The 19,134-nt window shown below is 33.7% G+C and overlaps 1 long non-coding RNA gene and 2 pseudogenes across 2 annotated transcripts; 2 read left to right on the top strand and 1 right to left on the bottom strand.

Moving 5' to 3' along the window:
- Positions 1-757: 757 nt before the first annotated feature.
- On the top strand, positions 758-3,870 carry LOC144352349 (uncharacterized; annotated as a pseudogene).
- Positions 3,871-4,222: 352 nt separating this feature from the next.
- LOC144352352 (uncharacterized) lies at positions 4,223-12,505 on the bottom strand (annotated as a pseudogene).
- A 43-nt stretch (positions 12,506-12,548) lies between these two features.
- Positions 12,549-14,542, top strand: LOC144352385 (uncharacterized). 2 transcript variants are annotated; one of them, XR_014927384.1, is made up of 3 exons: positions 12,549-12,660; positions 13,644-13,850; positions 14,409-14,542. It is a non-coding gene; the product is annotated as an uncharacterized LOC144352385 (long non-coding RNA). The 2 variants fall into 2 exon arrangements; XR_014927383.1 differs by lacking the exon at positions 12,549-12,660 and adding an exon at positions 12,776-12,858.
- The last annotated feature ends 4,592 nt before the right edge of the window (positions 14,543-19,134 follow it).

The raw sequence follows: 19,134 nt of genomic DNA, 5'->3' as shown, positions 1-19,134 counted from the left end.
TAATATTCATATCATTCCCTAGCTGCTGATTGTGTTCATCACTCATATCTGCCAGCTGCTCATCGATAACTTATTGCTTATTGCATCTGATACTGATTTTTAAGTTTACAATTTCAGCTGTTCTTCCTTTTGGTTCAGGAGCAGCTCCTTTTCCTCTATTTCTCTTTTTAACTGAAGTTTAGCATCTTGTATAAGCTGTTGTTGTTTCAGAGCAGCGGTCCTGGCTATTAACTCAGCCTTCTTCTGTTTTTCTTTTGCCTTTGCTACAGAAAGGGGGCTGGAACTGCACTGTACTGGACACACTATCTTCCGGCTTTATTTGTGAATCAAAAAAGGTTGGATGTCTTGTTTGTAGTTCACTGATCTAGTCTGTCTTTAAAGTGAAGGAATGATTCATTGTTATCTTTGAACTAATCTGTATTATCTGTCTCTTGTTGTGTGATTGGAAGCAGTCTATTGTATGCATAATGTGCCTCACAGGACTGATCATAAATAAACTTCCAGTCTGAGTATCTTTGTATTATAATGTTCAACTCTCTACCATGTCCCACAAGCTCATCAATTTCTTGTGTCTTAGCGTTGAGATGGGTACACACTGCATTACGGTTCTTTTGTTTAATTTCGAGTGTAATTCTAAACCTTTCTTTGTCATTTTTCGACTTTGCATATCAGGGTTTAGATCTGCTTTAGTCTGACTCGTTTCTGTCTTACCAGTTTCAGTATTTTGTACTTTATCTGCCATCTTCTTGTAACCAATATGTACAACCACGTTAATGTAATGTAATGGCTACAGATGAACTTCTAACTTCTGACCTTTATTTGTCCAAAAGTAACTATTTACCCACTCAACTTGAGTCTGTTGCATCAATACATATGGAGAATGATTAACTAAAATAAAGAAAATACAAACAATATAGGCATAGTCAAGTAGAGCTATGAAAAGCCCTAACCCTACTTACAGTACATTTACAAAAAATAAAACCCTATATAACTTCTAATAAGCTGACTAAAAGCAACTAAATGAATGGTACAGTACATCGATAAATTACGAAATAAATGTATTGATATACGCGGTAAGATATCAGAAAATCAAAATGCACATGGAGTGCCATACGATGATAACTTGATGCCCGTAACAGGCAGGAATAGTCTGATTTTCAAAAGTATAAAATTCATATAAAAACTATTCTAAGAAAATAGTGTTTAATACTCGTATGTAATGACAATTTTCAGTGTTACTATTGAATAGAATGCAACACACGAGGTCCCAATAAATCGACGTTGTCAGTAACACAAAACGCATGTGTATAATTTCCCGGCGGTCAGTAGATATCATAAAACTAGTAATACGCAAGTAAATAGGTTCCTACCGTGATTTTAGACGACTCAAGCAGACCAGGCGCTATTTATCTACCGCTCTCTACTATTATAGAGTGTGGTAACTAACACAATTACCAAAACAAACACGTATTTGACCTTCGCGTCCCTAAAACTCTGCGGCAGCCGCCATGTTTCGTCTAAAGGCCAAAATTTGTTCATATTTTAATGATTATTGACGCACACCATTACAGATTACCATCAAGTATGATTTAATTGTTGTTGGTCCAACATAATAAATGCCTCATAATAAGTGTTACTTATTTTCACCCATTTACAGTCACTGCAAAACCATGATGTTGACTATATTGTCGCTCCATACAAGGCAGACGCACAAATGGCGTACCTTTGCATGTCTGGGAAGGTGGAAGATGTGATCACGGAATATTTTGATGTACTTGTGTATGGTGCATCAAAGATAAATATTGTTAACTGTTTTAATTCATAATACAATGGCAACCACTTCAGAAACACTTGCTACTTCATTTTTTCAATTTATTGCGGTGTACATTCTACTAGCTAATTGAAAATATTTCTGTTTTTTTCAGGTTTTTACCAAAACTGACATATATAGCAACACTGCATTTTTGATTGAAGCCAGTAAACTTGATCAATGCTTCAATGTAGATAATTTGACATTTCTCAAGTTTACAAACATATGTATATTAGCTGGATGCGATTATTTAAAATCAAGAGTTCTATTGAATTCGTCCAAAGAATAAAAGAGAAGGATATATTCCAGGTATTTTCACTTTATCGAATGAATACAAAACTTCCACCTCTTTAACTTGTAAAATCTGCTTCTCCTATTTTTGGGGACAAGTTCAGAAATGTTCACTTTGTTTTGGAGCTGGATTCATTGAAATGTTGTCATTCTCAGCATAACATTATTATTATTATTCTTCTACAGGCTATTCCACGAATGGGGCTTTATTTGAGCCGCCAAATTTCAATACCAGAGAGATATGAGAGTTATTTCAAAAAGTGATATTTTTAGACACCATTTAGTATTTGATTTGGAACAACAGAAATTGGTTCCCCTGAATCCATATGAAGTCTTTCATCATATGTTGGAGTGAATCCTTTTTATGATCAAACGAGTCTCACCATTTTACAAGAACACAGTACATGCATGTCAGTGTTTCATCAATGTATAAATATTTATCCTTGACACAATCTTGTATAGAATGCTGAATAAAGATCAAGCCCTTGGGAATCTTTCCATTTGTCCATCATCAACAATTTTGACCCGCCAGCCATTTTAATAAGGTATGACAGGTAAATATAGTTTTAACAATGTGGAAATTTTGTCAAGTGATCAAAGCATACCAATGTTGGCCTAGGGAGTAGAATTGTATATTGAAAGTACAAAGTAATGACGGAAAAAATTGTAGTAACACAGTAAACCAGTTTAAAGCACAATGTATTTGAAATGTTGACTGGAGATTCCAATCTCTTAAATCCAGCTGTATTTTGGTGTTACACTGTATGCAGTATATCAAATATTTTTGAAAAGAGGAAATGATAATTTAACAAAAATTTAAAAAATACAACTTTAATTTTAATGTAACCACAACTCAAAGGTGCAGTTCTGGGGATTTATACATACCCATGGCAACTAACATTCCAAACAATTGTACAATTAACGGTTAACAGCTTCCATCTCCACTTTTTCAGTCACTGAATTTGGAAATCACTGTCACAGGATTGGAAGAAGCCTTGGTTTGGACTTTGCCATGCTGTCCTGTTATTAAACTAAGTCTACGTGTTGTGAAGATACTCACTCCTCAGTCATCCCAATTTGCAGATTTGTCACATGGAGTAGTGAAATTATCGGATGAAAGACTCTGTGTAGTTAACTTACCAGCTTTGATAAGATGTATTAATAGTGATTGCTGTACTGTAACTACAAACAATAGATATATTTTAATGCTGTGGAATTGTACAATTTCAAATGACAGTTCAGTTTCAGATCATGAACTGCCTTTAGATGCTATGTCTGTTTCTAGTTTCACCAGTAATACTTCAAGTAAAGCAGTCAGTAATGACTATAACAATGAGGATGATCCAGCTGACATAGAACACAGCCTGCCATTTAAGGTACTTGGTGTGCATCACGCGTCATGCGACAAAAGACAGGAAATTCTACAAGCAGCATACATTAGGCTGTATGAACAAAAACTCCCTGTCAAAACAAGTATACGTCAAGATCCTTCAAATATAGTTGACAAAGATGCAATTGCAGTAGATTTAGATGTGGGGAATGGATGGCAGCACAAAGGCTTTTTACCAAGTGAACTTGTAAAGTATGTTCATCCACCACTAAGAGAAGGGAAAATGTCAACAGTTAAAATAGATTACATCAGATTTAGAACCACATGGATGTTGATTGGGTTTTATGCCAAGATAACAATCACAAAACTTCCAAGCCAATGGCTAATAAATACGTTCCGAGTAATTGTTTCTGATTTATTGTTGTTAGTAAGTATATGACCATGCATATAAAAACAAATCATAAATGTGGAGTAACCTTTATTCGATTTGCCCCCCCCCCCCCCCAAAAAATCAACTTCACAAAATGTTAACTGTGTTCTCCAACGCCACATGAAATTGTTGTAACTATGGTAGATTCTCATGGGTCCTACTATGAAAATATCACACAAAATGGCCATTTTGTTTGGAAAATACAATGATTTTATTGTAGTAATAAAATATTGCACAGTACAAATTTTCGTGAGAAGTATTTAAATGAATGCATCTTCTGTCAGATGTTGAGTTTCTAAAGCAGACTTATTTTCAGTCAAATCAATCTCTTGTTAGGGTGGGCAGTGGGGTCAGTGAATTTTTACTCGACCATAGCTTGTAGTGGTGGCAATTGTTCTAGCATCTGGAAAAAATTTGCCCGTACTAACAATGTTCCTCTGTGACGCACAGAAGCTTTGTTGGCATGAAACATACCAGGATCAGCCCTCCTTTGAATCTGGAACTCTGTCAAGCTTTTCCACTTCTCTTGACGGCTCATTAAATGAGGGCAAAGGTCCAATGTTGTATCTTGTTTCACTCCCTGTCCAATAATAGTATGGTAAGTCTGGATCAACCCGCTTCGTGAACTTGTTACATATTTTCCTAAAGTAAAAATATCACTTGAAGTATAAGACTGTACTTGGCAAAACACCAGAATACTGTGCAATACTTTATTTAAGACACAATGTAAAGTATAGAGAAAACAACATTTTCACACTGGAGTTTATTCCAGCAGAAAAGTGCTTTCTGCAAAAATAAGTATTCCACAGTATGAAGTGATTAATTGCTGAATGAATGTTTTTTTGCCAATAATGAAGTGATTAATTTGTTTTTTAATCCCAATATTGGCTTTCCTGCAATTATCAAGAAATGTCTTGACCCAACATTGAGTGGATAAGAGAAAAATCCCTCAACATCATCTGTTGTACTGGCTCGTGGATGCTCTGGTGGACCTCCTTGTCGTCTTCTCCATTCTGCACTTTCAATATTACAAATTAAAGCCACTATGATCTCCCTCGTAAAGCCACATATGCCTTTGATTGGTCTATGCAGAAAAAATACCAATAAATACGGGTACATGTGATTATACTAGATGCGTCTTATCAACTTCAAAGGAACTTCTAGAAGGGGGATTATTTAACCATATTTTTCTCTAATTTTGATCTTAAGTGAAAGCAAAGGTTATTTTAAATGCTTCTGATATTCGGTATATTGACAAAAATATGCAATGGCTAACAAGCCATTTACCCTTCAGAAACATTTCAGATATAAAGACCAACATTGTTACACTTACCTAAGAGGATCAATGGTACTGTAATCTGGATTATTACGATGTCAGGGCATCCAGTCATCTAATATATAGTGTAGCATAGCGATATTAAACTCTGCTTACCCATCTTCGGTTAACCCACTGCCATCTGCTGCCTTATACCAATTGCTGACCAGACTGACAAAGTTACTTTCTTCTTCATACTCACGGCTGTGACACATCCTGGCTACTGCTGAAGTCTCTCAGCATCTCCAACACTATGCTTATTTTAAATTACAGTTAATTAGCTATGTCTATTTCATGCAGTGAAATATTTGAAGACTATATAATCTTCCAACTGCACTGTTATATTTAGGAGAATAAGTGTACAGGCACAGTTAGCCTTGCATACAGTGTTTTTTTTTTGGGGGGGGGGGGGTATTAGATTTCTCTCACCGCAGGCCAGCTAACCTCTGCAGACATTCAATACATTCAATAACAAGCAGCTGAGATAGCTCCATTGTTAGCAAAGCACATTTCAATTAAAGAACTGAAAATATCATGTATAGTATCAAAGCAAGCAGACTTGACAAAGTCAACAGCTGAGTAAAAAATTCAATGCCATTCAGCCATCAGCAATGGCAATCAATTAATATATATAATACAGCCTACATTGTTGAAGACAGAAGTACACATCCATCATCGAGTATCCCCAAGGCCGTGACTACACAACACTGTATGCACGACTAGTATGCCATATTTCCTCCATTAGAAGCGCATACGCTTATGTACTTCGACAAAAGTGTATGGTCAAAATATAATAGTACACACGCTTCTATAATAGGTACTCAGAAATTCAAAGCTAATAAGCATTGTCACACACCTGTATTTTTATCATGTAGTGATTCAACAAATTTTCTAACATCTATTTTGAGGATATTACTAGCACGGAAACAGCTTGCAATTCGCTTTAACACATGGCAGTGGTCTTCTTTTGCATGTTCTGGCACTCCATTATGACTTTCAGGGACATAAAGATGTTATGAAACATCTATACCATCTGCCTTTAATACCTCTATTTTGTGCTGATAAATATATAGTGAACAAAGACTTTAGACAATCTGATGTAGTTTCTTTTTTACCTGAAAAGTGAGTACCAGTATCAACATTAACAACACAAGTCAACTAGTTTGAAAGGTAATACAAATTTAGAGTCAACTGTAATGCTACTAACCAATTATCCATGGATGAGGGTCATATCCATGTGGGAAAAGTCTTCTCTTCATAATATGAATAGAATCCTGGAATGAGTAGTTGTTTTCTCTCATAAACTTTCTCAGCCAAACAATATCAGTTCTTGGTATTGCAGGATGGTCAAAGAGTGGCTCTATATCATTAAAATCACCATCTTCATGACCTGCAGCTGCATTAGTAAAACAAGATTCAGCAAGAGAACTGTCATTCAATATTAGGCCAAAAAAACAACAACTTATTTTGCCCTCAAGTCGGAAAATTGGGTCGGCCAGTCGGATTTTCTTTTTTTTTAAACTCGTGAAAACTAAGGGTATCGTAAATAGCCGAGGTATATGGGAATCAATCAAACGCATGCTAGATATTAAACACAGTCTTTTTGTATTTAAATACAGATCAACCCGAGGTTCATAGTCGCCACTTATCTCCCTGGTGACCCTTGGGATCAAGCAACGGTCCGGGATCGTAAATTTTTAGAGGAAACACTTTTTACTGCTCAAAATGGTGAGTTTTTAATATTTGAGCCTATTAAAAAAAACGCTGAGGGTCCTACTAATAACAGTATAGAACAAAAAATAAGAAATTTAATCTGTGATAAACCACTTACCTTTTGGAGTAAGATACTGTGCTATTAATTGGTGATGAGTTTGTCTGGCCTCTGCTTTAGCAAGTTTGATAATTTCAATAACAGATATTGTCTGCTGTAGCCTTTTGTCCTGAGAGAGTTGAATTCCTCATCAGTAGTAAATCCTGATAGACAGATTGATATAAATTGCACAGTTGTTACAGACTGCCCTCGACCAGAGATTGTATGATATGCTGAAGTAATAGTTTCAGCAAGAAATGGGTAACAATTGACCTGAATGTTGAAATAATACCACTGATTAACAAGAATGAGTAAAATGTACTGGTAATTGGTGGTCAAACATTAACTTGCAGTTTTGGCCTAGATGTTGAAAATGTGAAACGTTGACAATGACACGAACAACGAGGGAGATCAGTCAACCCGTGAGCTATGTTCAGTCATCTTTGGTGACAGCGCAGCTAAAAATATGATATAACTTACCAACAACAGTCATGCCAAGGTTTTCCATTTTCAATCTAAGTTCTTCTTTTAGTTCTCTCATTTTTTCATCTGTAATGGTCTTAGTTGGCAGAACTCTTACAAGAACAGCATATGGTTTGTAGTTGCGTTTTTCATCAGATACCATAAATACTAGTATGTGACTAACAGCTTCTCTTTTCTTCATAAATATGCCTTTGACATATTCCAACAAGGTTTGCTTATAAATAACAACTTCTGCCTGATATTTAGGTGGTTGATATCCTGTAGTTTTCCTAATAAGGCCAATCTTTTGTCTAGTAGTTGCTTGTAGCCTTCAACATCCCATGCTAAAGCAAATAACGAATCTTCCTTTGCTTTTAGTTGCTGCTGTTTTTTCTTGTAGTCTCTTCGTGACTTCTCCAATCCCATATCTAGAAAATCTGTATCTTCATTTAAAGAAGCTCTAATCACTTCTAGATCCTGTTGAATAATGTTCATAGCTGAACGATTTTCTTTTCCCAATGCCTTGATAAAGTCAATTTTTGTCTTGTACCTCTCATAAAACATTTCAAGTTTTTTGTCTCCAAATGTTCACATAAACATACATGTAATATTCTGTAACAAAACCCATGTACATGAAATTCCACAAACACAACATGGGTTGGTGTTTAGGAGGTTAGCAAATTAGAAATAATTTCATCAAATAAACAAATCTTAGAGAGGTCCACGCCAAGTTTCCAAATTCAATGTGCAAACAATCCAGCTGATGGTTTCAGAAAAATGTAAAACACAATGCATTTCCAATGGAGTCATAAACATTGTTTAGTTGTTGACCATTTGTAACCCAATTTGCAAATTTACGGCTGGTTGGTCATTAAACAACACATGCACTGAAAATGAGTCTGACTCAATCATACATACACATACATGTAAAATGCTGTGTAAATACTTTTTAAAAAATAAACAATCTAAAAAAAATCTTACTTGGCAAAAACCACTCTTTTCCAAGCAATAAGCCAATGTTCTCTTTGATAACCCAACAACATTTGTCATTGCCTAAAATAAGATGAGTGATAGTTAAAAGGTTCTAATTGTTCTTTACAAATGTGTCAAAGTACCTGAATAATCCTATCATATAGTATGAGCTGATATACCTTCATTGTCTCTCTTTTCATATGTTGTGGTTTTCTTTGTGGCTGTATTCCATAGCTATGAGCAATAGTATTTGGATCAGTACTAGTCGCTTCCACTTCTCTTCTCTCAGCAATTGACAAAACAGAGAACAGATGACTAACATTCAAGTTGTCACTACTTGCAGCTATTTTCTCTTGTTCGCCCTAAAAAAGTAATAAATAACATTCATAAATGTATCCACAATACAATTACCAAATTTGTTGACTAATTGTAATGCTCAATGCTTTATTAACTCAATTTCTGCTATCTTCTCAAAATTCTAAGCAATTTTAGTTACAGAAATTATAAGTGCTTATACCTTTTTATTAGAATACACACTGGAAAGTATCCTCAGTGAGATAGCAATATCAAACTGTGAACTTTCAGGTAAAAATTGTTATCACTTAAAATAATTATAAAAGTGTGTCTTCCCCTGCCTTTAAAAAAATTACTAATATTACCTGATTGTCCAGAGATCCTGTGGATGTCTGTTAATCATTAGCATTCAAATCTCTCTCATACTCTTCCCATTGTACATTGATATCAGTCTCCTCAACAATATTTGACAATTCCATAGCTGACTGTATAATATCATGTGACTCTTTTGTTGTACTGTTTCTGCTTGATCACTTTGTAACTGGTTTTGATTCTTTTTACTGCTGTATGCCGACATTGGCCCACACAATAAACTTATGCATTTATTACCAAAATGACAATACAATGTCTCTAAAAACTTGGCATAAGGCTCAGGACAGTGACATTGATGTATTTTATTCACAGCAAAAAAAATGATATTGTAAGATAACAATGACCACGGCATGCAATGAAGAGGCATCTTTGGTCCACTACCGTCTTCTCTAGTTTACCAACAGCTGATGCCAGATGATAAAGTGTATTTAGGGGCCCAAGCCTGTAGGGCGTGGCCCCTATTCTTATTGTTCGGTTTTTTCTTCTTTCTTCTTCTTTCTTCTTCTTTCTTCCGTAACTTTTTTCGTCAAGCCGTTTGAGAAAACCACTGAACCAAATAGTCTGAAATTGCTCTATACTGATAGTCTCTAATATGAACTGGTGCAACATGCTTTCAGAATTTTGATTGGCCAATTAGTTTGGCAGCCATATTGGATTGAAATAAAACCGGAAGTGGCTGTTTGACCACTTTCTGATGGTCTAGGCGTCTAGATTTGTTTATGGTGTATAGTACAACTCATGTGTAATAAATATCAGAAATAAAAACTTTAGCGGTCATGTGACTTTTCCCGCCATTTTGTTTTTCCTAAAAACGGTAAAAAACACTGAAAAATCTTCTTCTTCAGAAGTAAAATGTTCTCATATACAGTACTTAGCTTCTACATATGGAGCAGATTTAGATTTGAGAAATTCATTATGATTGGTTACGTGGTTTGGCCGCCATTTTGGGTTTGTTCTCAACAGGAAGTAGTTTTTTACTCAAGCCACACTTGAGCGTTAATCTCAAATATTGTGTCATGGCATGTTCCTATCTAACCCTTTCAGAAACCTAAAAAAATTTCAGATCAGTCACTTGGTTTCGCCGCCATCATGGATTTTAAGCAAAATTGATCAAAAGTTTGGGCATTTGTTTCTCAGAGGTGAGTCAACCAATCTACTAGATGTTTTTATATTTACCATGCCTGGCCTTAGCTCCATGTGAGAAAAATAATATTATTTTGATCAGTCACGTGGTTTGGCCGCCATCTTGGATTTTGTGAAAATAGAAATTATGCAACTACATGTTTTGCATTAGTCTGATTCCTTTCAAATTTTGTATGTGCATTTGTGTCATCAGCTGCATCATTTTGCCCCAATAGCACACTGCTAGGCCACGCGGCTGGGCACCCATGGGGTGGGGGCTTCTAACCTCATTAATAATCATAACTGTTATAACTCAAGCACTGTTGTAGTTAGAATGATGAATCCTGTGGTCTTATGACAACGTTGAACAAGAGATTTGATTAAAATAACAAATGACCATATATGGTCATGTGAGCTCATTAATATGCATAACTGCCATATCTCAAACACTTTTGCAGTTAGGAAGATGAATCCTGTGTTATTATGACAACATTGAGCAAGAGATTTGATTAAAATAACAGATGACCATATATGGTCATGTGAGCTCATTAATATGCATAACTGCCATATCTCAAACACTTTTGCAGTTAGGAAGATGAATCCTGTGTTATTTTGACAACAATGAACAAGAGATTTGATTAAAATAACAGATGACCATATATGGTCATGTGAACTCATTAATATTCATAACATTAATATCTCAAATACATATATGGAACCAACTGCATGGAGTGGGGGCTTCTAGCCTCATTAATAATCATAACTGTTATAACTCAAGCACTGTTGTAGTTAGAATGATGAATCCTGTGTTATTATGACAACGTTGAACAAGAGATTTTATTAAAATAACAGATGACCATATATTAATAACCTTTATATCTCAAATAAATATATGGAACCAACTGCATTTCGACTTCATGGCACTAATCATTCAAACTAACCAATTGTGTATCATTTGACCTCATTATTTATGGCATGTATACTTGGGCCCCTGTGACGCTGCTTGCAGCTTTAATTTCTTCATTGTTTTGATTTAAGTTATTCATAGCTTCAGCAGCTTAACTGATCAAATTTGTAGGAGTGTATGGCGGTAACAGAGTTGGTGAGTAACGTGATGACAGATAAATAATGAATAGTTGTGAAATCAAACTAGATTGCTGTCGCCTAGATAGTAGATTGAAACTCTCCAAAACAGTTGTCATGTATTCTCCCGGAGTTGATGATAGAGATGAGGCACTGTTCCTGAATGGACTGAAATATTCCATTGGTGACTTGGGTGATGCTGCATTTGGGTAATTAATTGTTTCCTCAACAAAAGAGCCGAAATCATCATAGTAATCAATATCATAGAAGTTCTCTGCCTCTTCAATACTTTTAAACCGATGTGCAAGATGATTAGAAGTTCTTGACCTACAAGCCCCACCTAAAATAAAAAAAGAAAGAAAACTTATCAAAAGAAATCTATTTTAATTCACAGTGAGTGACAGCAACACTATATTTTGACCTCATCTTGGACATTCCGTAATGGGATTAGATGAATTGCCTGATTTGTAAGTAAAATTGTTGTTTTCTAGAATTATTAGTACAACTGCCAATACATGTAACTAAAACAATTTTGCAGACACAGCAAGTCTAAAAATGTGAAAAAGTATATGTTAAATTAATGTTAAGTATAACACAGTCATCAGTCTTTTTTCCCCAACATTTTTTAATTTAATAAGCATAAACATTTAAGCATAAACAACAGCTTTACAACACTGATCAACGAGTTTTCTCCCATGATTTCAAACTTATAAAAGTACAGCCTTTATATAACTTTTAGTGACCCCAAAATAATTCAATAACATGCCGGATCATGTAAAGGGTACAGGGAACAGGTCAGTAGGAGCAGTCTGCCCGAATAATCTTTTTTTTTGCAAACCAACAAAAACAATATTGTACTGTACCTTCTTGTTTCTCACATTTTGTAACAGCACTGATGGCTTCAGCACATTTAGCCCAAAATGTTGACGGATGGAAAGTTGGCCACAATAATTTAGTTTCCCCTGTACTGTAATAAAGGGCTATATACTGGACCAATGCCTGGTCTTCTTCAAAGGTCCATTTTCTGTATTTCTGTTTCACTTTTGGTGGCACCTAGTAAAAACATATGGGAGAAATGGTACATAGTTTTAACAATTTTTGCTATAGGAACAACTGTTTTCTTTTAAAACGAACTAAACATATAAAATCATTGTAATATTGCTTCGTTTCCTTACCTTATTCCATGCGACGTGGTCTTAGTTTGCCTTGAGCATAAATTATGAAAGCCTTTCCGTGATTGGTTGAACATCATCAGCGCTAGAGGGCGTTTACATTGCCAACACCGCCTGTATCCAACAAAGCGTTTGGAACGAAGCGTGATAGCGACATCCAGGTAACCTTTACGTATTGGCGATAGCGAGAATTACTGGTAATGCCATGTACTGTTTTATTTATTAAAATTGCGCAACTGTGCAATTAATGTATGAGTTATTATACTCAGTCGCATCAATATGTAATACTTTATGACGTATTGTGTTGGAATATCATTATCATAAATTAAATGTGTAAACCAAAGCATATCTCATTGCGCGTAATCAAAAACAAGCTTTGTAGCGTTTCTGACACGGTAGGCAATTTATATTTAACAACATCTAACACAAATTTGTCGTCATAATTGTTGATTCATTAATGTTTTATTTATTGCAGGAAAACAGTTAATACCAATACATCGTCATTTTTTTTTATATTTTCAAATAGTCAGAAAATATGGAGGCCAACTCGCTAAATCATTTGTCTATTTTTAAAACCACTGAATGATAAAAATAATTTTAGAATACTGTCACTTTATCAATATCCTGTTTTCAAACAGAGAATGCTATAACAACTCTCGTATAAATTCATTACTATGAACATACTTTTGTGACTATTATTCATACATTTATACCAGAGTTTGGCATTTGTCATCACATTTGAGTTGTATTATTTTTAAATGACATTACACATACAATGAATTGGGTGTTTTTTTGTAACTACTTATGTGTAGAAAACTGTTGACGACATCCGCCAACATAACAATTATTTAGCACGGTCTTTAATTCGCAATAATGAAGGAGTAACAAACAATTACATATTTTCATCTCATCGGTAATATTGTATGTATTGTATTTATTTTTTGTCACACCCTTCCAAGTACAATTGATTAAATTTTACTTGCAAATAGCAATGTAAATAGTATAAAAATGACAATTATAATCATATATTTACATATAATATGCATGGTAAACACCAATGACACATGTTTGTTTCATATCTTAATTATTTTTTGAAATATTGTATCGATATGATATCATCCACGTCACTGTCACTGTCTTGATTTTTCGCGGAATCACAATATTTCTGTTTTCTCAACAGAGTGGATTATTGACATGAATAAATTAGTTGCATTATTCATAATAATGATGTTAGTGTCAACCATAATGGTTTCATCAACCTCGTCACACGGTGGCTTTGGCGGAATATTTCATAAGAAGAGATGGTTCATGATCGGCAAACCAACCATCACAAGAGGCGATTTCTCACGTCTACATTATTCCAAGATACGACAGTAATAATACAATGGTAATATTACTATAATTGCCTTAATACATTTGATCAGTAATATTGCCATACATTTATTATTATGTTTTCAAGTTATAATATAAACTGTTCTCAAATCATTCTAAAATTTGGGATGAAATGTGAAAAATCATACTCTGTCTCAAAATGTAAGTACATATACAGTTTGACGCACAATCAATTCAGCTTGGATGTAGCCAGTTTAGAAATAAAACTAATATACATTATAAACTCATAACAGATGTTTATGATTCTGAAAAATGTCCAATGGCAATACTGAATGTTTGCTGACTCGTTCTGCTAGATGCATATATTATATTTATAGATAACCTTTCACAGATTATGTTTGAATTGCGAATGTTCATCTAGTCATTGTGAAGGCACATTCATCACTCGCTGTCTTTTGAGGCGTAACAAAGATGGGTCTGCTTACAGGGGCAGGCGTACTTGCCGAGTTGTGAATTTAAATTTTGTATTGATATCTTCGTGAATGTGCTTGTAATATAGAAATTAATAACAGCTAAATTTGTGATACTCATTTTTTTTCTTTTTACTACACAGTGACGTGGATGATATCAATACCGAATAATAATCTACCTGCTAGCTTACACTGAATGATGTAATCCAATTTTACATTAGTTTATTCAATCAATAATTCACACTTGTTGATTAAAATAAACGAAAATAGATAATAATTCACCGATTCATCTCTTCATTATTATAATAATAAGTGTTTTAGAGTCATGCAATAAGTGATTGATTACAATTATGCAGTTAGATTTAAATCATTATATGATACTATTAACCATTGAATTATTTTGTACATAATAATTTTACAATGGTTAATTTCAGTACATAGTTACCAACAACTCATGGTTGCATGGGAATGCATGGGAAAAATAAAACTAATAAAATAAATAAATAAAACTAAATTTAAATGTAATTTATCAACTGGGTTTGGTATTTCATCAATGCAACAAGTAATTATTCAATGATTGCAGACTTGAATTCAAGTAGAAGGAGATGAATGCAACTTTACATTACGAAAATTCCTCAAAAATTTGGATCGTCCCAAATTTCACTATTGATATGCATCAGTAGTAACATTTTTGGCTCGAGTCAGAAATTGTACTGACATAGTGTAGTAATATTTGTAATATTATTATGTAATGACCAGTTAAAGATGTATTTATATCCGTATTACAAGATAGGTTGGGTTACATATTCCTTCGTTTATTTTGCCAAGTTAGACATTAATTACCATCGAAATCGCTAAGTTAGACGATTAAAATCAATCAATCAATACTGTCGCATAAGGCATTATTTTAATTACCGCTTTCGTGATAACCAATTTGGCCTGAGGATTGATTGTTGGTTAGCTCTGTGTTGCATTGGGTAGTATGGTACTTAGCAGTTTGTTTTTTTGTTTGTTTTTTTTAATAAACCAATAAGTATTAATCAATGTTACATTTGACGATAATTTCTAATGGCGATTAATAATGGGGAAAAGATTTCTCAACTGTTGCTACAGTAATGGCAATATTGAAAACAGAATTCGGGTTATATGATCTTTGTATGAACTTTTGAAAGTCTCTATCAATTATTAGTAAAAATATAAAGTCTATAGTAGTTGTTATTTTGTAGTGACTCTTAAAGGTTTATATATGTTTTTGTTTATTTTTTTATTTTTATTTTGCATCAAAAAGATTACACATTGTTTGTTACTATATCAATATATCAGAGGTTACCTAATTAATTGTTATCAAACAAATATTAAACTGTATGGATATATTTTTGACAATGTAATTAGCATTGTTTACAAGCCCCATATTATATATTGTATAATCTCGGCCATTATTCGTGACAGAGTGATTGAAAACAACACTTGAGATTAAAACGGGAAGCATTCAAATGGTGTCGAGAAGATGAAATACTACGTCTTTAAAAACCCTCGCAATACTGTAGCTTTGTAAGGCATACATTGTTTGCAACTCACAATGAATTTACACGTGTGTATTACTGATAACGCCATGTACTGTTTTATTTATTAAAATTGCGCAAATGTGCAATTATTGAATGAATTATCACATTCAGTCCTGTAATCTAAAAATATGGATTTTATTTCTATATTTTTCTACATGGTATTCTTGTATACAGGTTTTGACGATTTGATGAACAAGCCGTTTACCAGACATCGCTTCCACATATAATACCTGATGACGTATTATGTCTGGCATATAATTATCATAAATTAAACGTGTAACTAAAACATATCTCATTGCACGTAATCATAAACAAGCTTTGTGGCGTTCCTGACACGGTAGGCAATTTATATTTAACAATATCTAACACAAATTTGTAACTTCGAGGTTTTATTGGTGCAAGGAAAACAGTTAATACCAATGCTTCGTCATTTTTTTATATTTTCAAATAGTCAATGTGTTATATAGATGGACAACTAGCTAAATAATTTTGTATATTTTAACAACCACTGAATGATAAAAATAACCCTAGAATACCGTCACTTTATCCATATTCAGTTTTCAAACAGAGAATGCTTACTATGTACATACTTTAGTGACTTTTATATTCATACATTCATACTATTTTTTATTTATCAGCCAATATTAAGGTCGCCAGATTTTCGCATTTGCATAGTCATCACATTTGAGTTGTTCTGTATTTTTTTTAAATGTCGTCACGCATAAAAAGTGTTTGTAACTACGGCCTTTTATTTACGCTAATTGAAGAGTAACTAACAAGAACATATTATCATCTCATGTTGTATGTATTGTATTTATTGTTTGTCACAGCCATATTCAAGTACAATTGATTAAATATTAAGAGCAATGTAAATATTACAAAAATGTCAATTATAATCGAATATTTACAGATAATATGCATGGTAAAGACCAATGACACATATTTGTTTCATATCCTAATTAATTTTGGAAGATTGTATCGATAGGATATCATCCACGTCACTGTCTTGATTTTATGCGGAATGACAATATTTCTGTATTCTCAACAGAGTGGATTATTGACATGAATAAATCAGTTGCATTATTTATAATAATGATGTTAGTGTCAACCATGCTGGTTTCACCAACCTCGTCACATGGTGGTTATGCCGGATTCCGTCATAAGAAAAGATTTGTCATACTCGGCAAACCAACCATCACAAGAGGCGATTTCCCACGCCTACAAGATACGATGGTACAATGGTAATAGTACTATAATTGCCTTAATACATTTGATAAGTAATATTACCATGCATTTAATATTATGTTTCCAGGGTGTTATAATATAAACTTGTGAAAAACCATACTCTGTCTCAAAATGTATGTACACGTACAGTGTGACACATAATTCAGCTTGCATGTAGACTATGTTTATGTTCTGGAAAAATGTCCAATGGCAATGCTGAATGTTTGCTGATTTATTCTGCTAGATGCATGTATTATATTTATAGATAAACTTTCACAGATTATGTTTAGCTGATTGTGACGTCGACAATTTGAATTGCGCATGTTCAGCTAGTCATTGTGAAGGCACAATCACCACTCGCTGTCTTTTGAGGCGTAACGAAAGCAGGTCTGCTCACAGGGGTAGACGTATTTGCCGACTCATGATTTCAAATGTTGCATTGATATGTTCGTAAATGTGCCGAATTGAATAGTCTACCTACTAGCTTACACTGGATGATGTAATACAATTTTATATTAGTTTATTCAATCAATAAATTACATTTGTTGGTTAAAATAAACGAAAGTAGTTAATAATTCACCGATGTATCTCTTCATTATTATAATACTTAAATATTTACTGAGTTTTTTGGAGTCATGCAAGAATTGATTGATTACAATTATGCTAAAACAGTTAGATTTATATCATTATATGATTCTATTAACTATCGGATATTTTGTATATAATAATCTGACAGAATATTAAGAATATTAACTTAGTAGGAATTAATTTATTGGACTGACAATGACAGCGAACAAAGCAGGATTTGACTATAATATACTACCTTCTGGGGAATCGCCGGAACTCGGGCTTATGCTAAATTAGAAAAAAACAATTAACATAACAGAGCAATAATCAGATATCTGACCGAGTCTACCTCGTGTAACTTTCAACACACTACTTTATTACAAAATGGCGGAATCAACATTAAAAATTAACATATGGAATGATATGATGTTGCTTCCAGTTAAACTAGATATATAAAATGCAACAAACAATAATTACTCAAGCCAGTTTGCTCAGTTGAACAACGATGCAACTATCAAACACGTCTTATTCATTTTTAATTACGTTTATCGATGTGACAAAAATATCACTCAAATATACAATCAACGTCATCAACTTTCCAACACTTTTGCTGGTGCAAATTTAAAATGTTGCTGAAAACGAATACCACTATTTATTAACAATTTGTAAACGTCTTCAAAATTTTCTGAACATTTTTCTATCCCTACTTTCATTAGATTGTTATACACTTTTGTAAATCACGTCTTGACATATGTGATTTCCAGGTGAAACAGTTACGTTTGCTCAATTGAATGACTATTGAAGACCATGCAAGCCCTATAAAGTTAACATAGACAGCATAAAATGGAATGTTCTAGATCAACATAAGAATAACAGTATCGCAACGTAATGTCTTAAGTAACATCTTTAATGAAAATAATATGGTAATGATATATAATATAATAAACGTGAGCTAACCAGGGTGACAGACAGTCAATCTTATAGTACAAACGCACATATACAAAACCATATGCAAAACATGCACTAAGGTAATCAACAACAAAATGGAGGTACACAAATCTGACAAAGGTAGTGACGCTGAAGTGACTACAGAAATGTGGTGTTTATGGTTCAGTGGAGTGGATATAGCGGCAGCCGAGGCTATATTGACAGTGAACATTACCATAAGGCTCTAACTATGTTAGACTACATACCGGCCCCGATGATCAAAGAAGGGTCATTTAGCTAATTATCATACGTTATAATTGTTACCTGAAAATGAAATTAACTTTTAACTTTCATATGAATGTTTAAGCTAGAATAAATGCACGAATATGCATAAATATAAACCATGCTTTTATTTAAATTTTAATCATTGGTGAATACAGTAATTTTGTATTACACAAGAATTTTTTACTGTTTGAAATGTCGTAGTTAAATAATGGACTCTTCTCAACATGATGTTTCTGAATGATATAAGCATCCAACAGGAAATAGATGTCATCCTGTTCCTACATAAACAATATGAACAAGT

The sequence above is a fragment of the Saccoglossus kowalevskii genome, chromosome 19 (genome assembly GCF_978046115.1).
Source record: "Saccoglossus kowalevskii chromosome 19, keSacKowa6.1, whole genome shotgun sequence".
Lineage (NCBI taxonomy): Eukaryota > Metazoa > Hemichordata > Enteropneusta > Harrimaniidae > Saccoglossus > Saccoglossus kowalevskii.
This window is presented reverse-complemented; position numbering and strand designations above follow the sequence as displayed.